The sequence below is a fragment of the Loxodonta africana genome, chromosome 5 (genome assembly GCF_030014295.1).
Source record: "Loxodonta africana isolate mLoxAfr1 chromosome 5, mLoxAfr1.hap2, whole genome shotgun sequence".
Lineage (NCBI taxonomy): Eukaryota > Metazoa > Chordata > Mammalia > Proboscidea > Elephantidae > Loxodonta > Loxodonta africana.
The window spans coordinates 67537291-67543794 of record NC_087346.1 but is presented as its reverse complement, the minus strand read 5'-3'; the positions used below and the strand labels follow the sequence as shown (position 1 = coordinate 67543794).

The 6504-nt window shown below is 42.4% G+C and overlaps 1 protein-coding gene across 5 annotated transcripts in view; it reads left to right on the top strand.

The window, feature by feature from the left end:
* The first annotated feature begins 204 nt into the window (after positions 1 to 204).
* Positions 205 to 6504, top strand: part of ARHGAP24 (Rho GTPase activating protein 24) — a 574638-nt gene continuing 568338 nt past the window's right edge. For 4 of the 5 annotated variants that reach the window (XM_010594080.3, XM_064285611.1, XM_064285608.1 and 1 more), the window contains exon 1: positions 309 to 601. The gene's annotated coding sequence lies outside the window, so the exon portion shown is untranslated. The other variant, XM_023553282.2, reaches the window with a different exon arrangement.

The following is a 6504-nucleotide window of genomic DNA, read 5'->3' as shown; positions in this document are numbered from 1 at the left end:
ATATAACTAAGAAAAGAGGCATTAGATTAGGATAGCGATCCTCCCATCCTCCCCAGTAGTGCGGCTTGAGTCTTCTGAAGCTGCCAGTTGCCAAATGAAATCTGAAACCAGGGGCTGCATCTGAGGGTTGGCCCCGCTCAGTTGTTCCAGCCTCTTGTACTGTATATTTACACATTCACACACAATCACTCTTTCTAACTTCTGGGGCTCTTCTTTGCGCAACTGCTAGGATTTCTCAAGTGCATGTGGTAACTCAGCCCAGCTCCGGGTGGAAGCCAGCAGGGCTCCGGAGGGATCTGGAGGTGAGGGGAGCTGTCAAGGCGGCGGTGGGGAAAGGAGAGGCGCGAGGCGCTGACGGCTGGGGGAAAACACCCGCAACTTTCCACCGCAGCGGTAGCTCTTCAGCCGCTATTTCCTCCGAAACTACCCCCGCGAAGCCACCAAGTGAATGGGGCTCCAGACTTCCCCTTGTTCTGGGAAGTAGATGAGCCCTCCCCCACCGTATTTTTTTAATTTTCCTGTGCTTTTCTTTGGGCTTGCCCTGGGAGCTTTTTCCTTCTGAGCCACTGCTGCCCCGCGTCCGTCGTGCGCTCGGAGCAGGGTAGGTGTCGCCGCCGCGGGGGTGTGCGCCGGGGCCGCCGCGGGAGGGTCGGACGCGGCCTCGGCGGCGCGCGGAGGCTGCGGGCGCAGCTGCCTGCGTGCGACAGCGGACGGGGCTGCTGGGGACGCGAAGGGTTTGCAGGAATCCCGTTCTGGCGCAGTGTGAGTGTGAGTGTGTTTGGTGTGTGTGACCTCAAACTGGGAAACAATGTTCCTTTTTTATTTTTAAAAGAATAAAAACAGAGCGAGCTGGTAAAAAAAAAGAGCTGGTAGTGTGTAACAAATAGATGGGATTAATAAGAGCTCTTTGTTGATATTCATTTCTTTCTCTTACTTTCCATCCTTCCTCTCCCTTTTTTGTTTCCACTAGTGTCTTATGAGAGTTTCCTAGATAACAGGCACACAGAAGTAGATTTTAATAATAAGCACTTTCAGGTAAACACAAGCGTTAAGGGAAGCTTTGGTGAATTTCAAGTCACTCAAAGCTTTTGTCTGGATAAAAAAAAAAGATGAAGCAAGAAAGAAAAAGAAAAAAGAAACTAAGTTTTTAAGGAAAAACCCCTTCTGTCTTGAGGATAAACATATAATATGTTGTCATTTTTAAAAAATTCTCTATATTGCATTTCTATGTCACCCCAAAACAAGAGAAAATAATGTTACTCTGGATTCCTTAGAGATGTTAGGTTTTCAATGTCAACTCCTAACATGGGACCCAGACTCCCTGTATATGTCTATTTTAGTTTATTTGAATTAAAAGATCATCTCCGAGCAATTTCTGTTTCCGTCATATTTTATTTTATTTTTAACTTGCCAAGACAGGATCATGTCATCTCTTTCTAGAAAGTAAAAGTAGATAAATCATGCTGGGTATTTGAAATATAAAAGTTACAAGGGGTTTGCTTATCCAGGAGTAAAACAGTATGTGTTGCTGTGTCTCCTACGTAAGACTAATTGAAATCCAGTAGAGCAGAGCTTCACTCCATTACGGAGAAGATGGACAGACAGATTAAATATAAACAGCCTGTCCCCTGATTCTAATTAGAGCTCAAAACCAACCCTTAAGGGCAAGAATGGATTTTGGTATTGAACTGGGCATATAAAACGTATAACACACAGAATTTATATATTAGAAAAGCCCAGAAAACAAGTATGAAGCCACATTAGACTTGTTAAGATCCTGTTCTCCCCTTTTAAATTCCTTAATACTTCCTCTTCTCTGGGGATATTTCAACTTCTAAGAGAGTCCAATAATAAAATTCCCCCCTTTTTTTATCTTTTCTGAGTACCTGCCCTTCAGGTACCAAGTCAGGGAATCTGTTCTCTCTAGAGCCATTACTGAGTTGTCAGAAATTTCACCTTAGACATCTTGGAAGACTGAGATATTGGCAAAACTTTGAAATAAATAGCAGAGGAGGTGTGTTCTTGGTGGAAGACCTTTAAATGGGGATCGGGGATAAACTGTGAGTTTTTCAGATCTGGAATTCAGTTCGAGGCATGTGGAAGGAATATACAACTACTTTTTTTTTTTTTTTATGGTGATAGGAAGGAGAATCTGTAATTTTCCTACATGTAAGAGGTTGCTGAAACTCAGTCTGTCCTTGGCTTTCATCTATATGACTTGGTTTTATTACTTAATCTCTGGGGTTTGGATTCGAGATGGGGGGATTCTCTGTAGAGTAATGATCTTTGGGGCTGTATACACTATAAATCTGAAGCACCATTGAAAATACTAACCTGATATAAGTGGGAAAGAATTAAGTTCTCAAGAAAAAAATCTGTTGCAGAACAAATGGCAATGAACCCTTCCAGACAAGATCATAGCTTTAAGTATAAAAGTGTTCTTGGCTGAAATCCTTGGTGAAATCCTTTAGGGTTTTGCTCAAGGATAGTAATGGCCAGAACTCTGTGAGCTTTCGTAGGTCATGGTTTTATTTAGCATGTGATCTTGGACTCTCCAGGGTGAAGGGTCGGGGTTAAGGGAAATGGAGGGAGGTGGGGAGGATGAGGAATGTACAGCAGGTGGTAATGAATGGTTTGCATCTGATTCCTTTGCCGTCTTAGCCAAAGCCTACTTGGTGTTTACTAACAGTGCCCTTACTAGATTTGCCATGACCTGCTGGCCCATTGAATTGTATTTTCTTTCTGGCTCTATTAATGTTGGGGTTGGCTTCTCAGTGCTAAAAGGAAGCAGAGCTGCTGGCAAAGTCAAGATCATGCATTTGGCTCCTGTTCTTAGTATTTGCATTGCTGTAGCATAATCTTGTTCCCTGGGTAGTGCAAATGTTTAACACGCTTTGCTGGTAACCAAAAGATTGGAGGTTCCAGTCCACCACTGGTATTTCTGCAGAAAGGCCTGGTGATCTACTTGCAAAAAAATCAGCCATTGAAAACACTATGGGGAACCAGTTTTTCTTTGACACATATGAGGTCACCGTGAGTTGAAATTGATGGGTAGCACCATCTTATTTGTTGTTTTTGTCGTTAGGTGCTGTAGAGTCGATCCCGACTCATAATGAACCTGTGCACAACAGAGTGAAACACTGCCCAGTCCTGTGCCATCCTCACAGTTGTTGCTATGTTTGTGCCCATTGCTGCAGCCACTATGTCAATCCATCCTGTTAAGAGTCTTCTTTTTCGCTGACCCTCTACCAAGCATGATATCCTTCTCCAGTGACTGATCCCTCCTGATAACATGTTCAAAGTATGTGAGATGTAGTCTCAAAATTCTTGTTTCCAAGGAGAATTCTAGTTGTACTTCTTCCAAGGCAGATTTGTTCGTTCTTCTGGCAGTCCATGGTATATTCAGTATTCTTCTCCCACACCACAATTCAGAGGGGTCAATTCTTTTTGGTCTTCCTTATTCATTGTTCAACTTTCACATGCATATAATTTAATTGACAATACCATGTCTTGGGTCAGGTGCACCTTAGTCTTCAAGGTGACATCTTTGCTTTTCAACACTTTATAGAGGTCCTTTGCAGCCCGTTTGCCCAATGCAATGTGTCTTTTGATTTCTTGTCTGCTGTTTCCATGGGTGTTGATTGTGGATCCAAGTAAAATGAAATCCTTGACAACCTCAGTCTTTTTTCCATTCATCATGATGTTACTTATTGATCCAGTTGTGAGGATTTTTGTCTTCTTTATGTTGAGGTGTAATCCATGCTGACGGCTGTGGTCTTTGATCTTCATCAGTTAGTGCTTCAAGTCCTCTTCACTTTCGCAAGCAAGGTTGTGTCACCTGCATAACACAGGTTGTTAATGAGTTTTCCTCCAATCCTGATAGCTTTCAGATTATTTGACCAGCATACAGATTGAATAGGTATGGTGAAAGGATACAACCCCGAAGCCCGCACTTCCTGAGTTTAAACCATGCAGTATCCCCTTGTTCTTTCCGAACAACTGCCTCTTGATCCATGTATAGATTCCTCATGAGTACAATTAAGCGTTCCAGAATCCCCATTTTTCACATTGTAACCCGTGATTTGTTATGGTCCACATGGTTGAATGCCTTAGCATAGACAATAACACACAGGTAAACATCTTTCTGATATTCTCTGCTTTCAGCCAGGATCCATGTGACATGAGCAATGATATCCCTAGTTCCATGTTGTCTTCTAAATCCAGCCTGAATTTCTGGCAGTACCCTGTCCATATGCTGCTGCAGCTGCTTTTGAATGATCTTCAGCAAATGATATTGTTCGGTAATTTCCACATCCGCTTGGATCACCTTTCTTGGGAACAGCCATATATATTGATCTCTTCCAGTGGTTGGCCGGGTAGCTGTCTTCCAAATTTCTTGGCATAGATGAGTGACCACTTCCAGCACTGCATCTGTTTGTTGAAACATCTCAATCGGTATTTCATCAATTCCCGGAGCCTTGTTTTTCGCCAATGCCTTCAGTGCAGCTTGGACTTCTTCTGTCAGAACCATCGGTTCCTGATCATATGTTACCTCCTGAAATGATTGAACATTGACCAGTTCTTTTTGGTACAGTGACTCTGTGTATTCCTTCCATCTTCTTTTGATGCTTCCTGAGTCGTTCAATATTTTCCCTGTAGTGTCCTTCAGTATTGCAACTCGAGGCTTGAATTTTTTCTTCACTTCTTTCAGCTTGAGAAAGGCTGAGCGTGTTCTTCCCATTTGGTTTTCCATCTCCAGTTCTTTGCATATGTCATGATAACGCTTCACTTTGTCTTTTTGAGCTGCCCTTTGAAATGTTCTGTTCAGCTCTTTTACGTCATCATTTTTTCCTTTTGCTTTAGCTACTCGACATTCCAGAGCAAGTTTCATAATCTCTTCTGACATCCTTTTAAGTCTTTTCTTTCTCTCCTGACTTTTTAATGACCTCTCGCTTTCTTCATATATGATGTCCTTGATGTCATTCCACAACTTATCTGGTCTTAGGTCATTAGTGTTCAACGTGTCAAATCTATTCTTCAGATGGTTTCTAAATTCAGGTGGGATATACTCAAGGTCATACCCTGGCTCTTGTGGACTTGTTCTAATTTTCTTCAGTTTCAGCTTGAACTTGCCTATGAGTAACTGATGGTCTGATCCGAAGTCAGCCCCTGGCCTTGTTTTGACGGATGACATTGAGCTTTTCCATGATGTCTTTCCACAGATGTAGTCTATTTGATTCCTGTGTATTCCATTTGTTGAGGTCCATGTGTATAGTCACCATTTATGTTGATGAAAAAAGGTATTTGCAATGAAGAAGTCGTTGGTCCTGCAACAGTCAATCATGTGCTCTCCGATATCGTTTCTGTCACCAAGGCCATATTTTCCAACTACCTATCTTTCTCCTTTGTTTCCAACTTTCACATTCCAATCACCAATAACTATCAGTGCATCCTGATTGCATGTTTGATCAATTTCAGACTGCAGAAGTTGGTAAAAATCTGCAGTTTCCTCCTCTTTGGCCTTAGTGGTTGGTACGTAAATTTGAGTAATAGTCGTATTAACTGGTCTTCCTCGTAGGCGTACGGACATTATCCTATCACTGACAGTGTTGTACTTCAGGATAGATCTTGAAATGTTCTTTTTGACGATGAATGCAATGCCATTTCTCTTTAAGCTGTCATTTCCAGCATAGTAGACCATATGATTGTCCAGTTCAAAATGACTAATACCGGTCCATTTCAGCTCCCTAATGCCTAGGATATCGATCTTTATGCATTCCGTTTCATTTTTGATGATTTCCAATGTTCCTAGATTCATACTTTGTACATTCCAGGTTCCTATTATTAATGGATGTTTGCAGCTGTTTCTTCTCATTTTGAGTCATGCCACATCAGCAAATGAAGGATGAAAGCTTGAGTCCAACCATGTCATTAAGGTCAACTCTACTTTAAGGAGGCAGCTCTTCCCCAGTTGCATTTTGAGTGCCTCCCAACCTGAGGAACTCATCTACTGACACTGTATCAGGCAATGTTCCGCTGCTATTCATAAGGTTTTCACTGGCTAATGCTTTTCAGAAGTGGACTGCTGTGTCCTTCTTCCCAGTTTGTCTTAGTCTGGAAGCTCAGCTGAAACCTGTCCTCCATGGGTGACCCTGCTGGTATTTGAATACCGTTGCATAGTCCCAACATCACAGCAACACACAAGCCCCCATAGTACAACAAACTGACAGATGCATGGAGGATCATTTTATTTAGCTGTAGTTATTTTCTTGTAGTATTTTTTGGCAAGGGGTGAAGGGGTCTATTCCAACGAGTTGAGGTTGTTGTTAGGTGCCATCGAGTCCATTCTGACTCATAGCAACCCTGTGAACAACAGAACAAAACACTGCCTGATCCTTTGCCATTCTCACAATCCTTACTATGTTTGAGCCCATTGTTGCAACCACTGTGTCAGTCTGTCTTGTTGAGGGTCTTTCTTTCACTGGCCCTGTACTTTACCAAGCA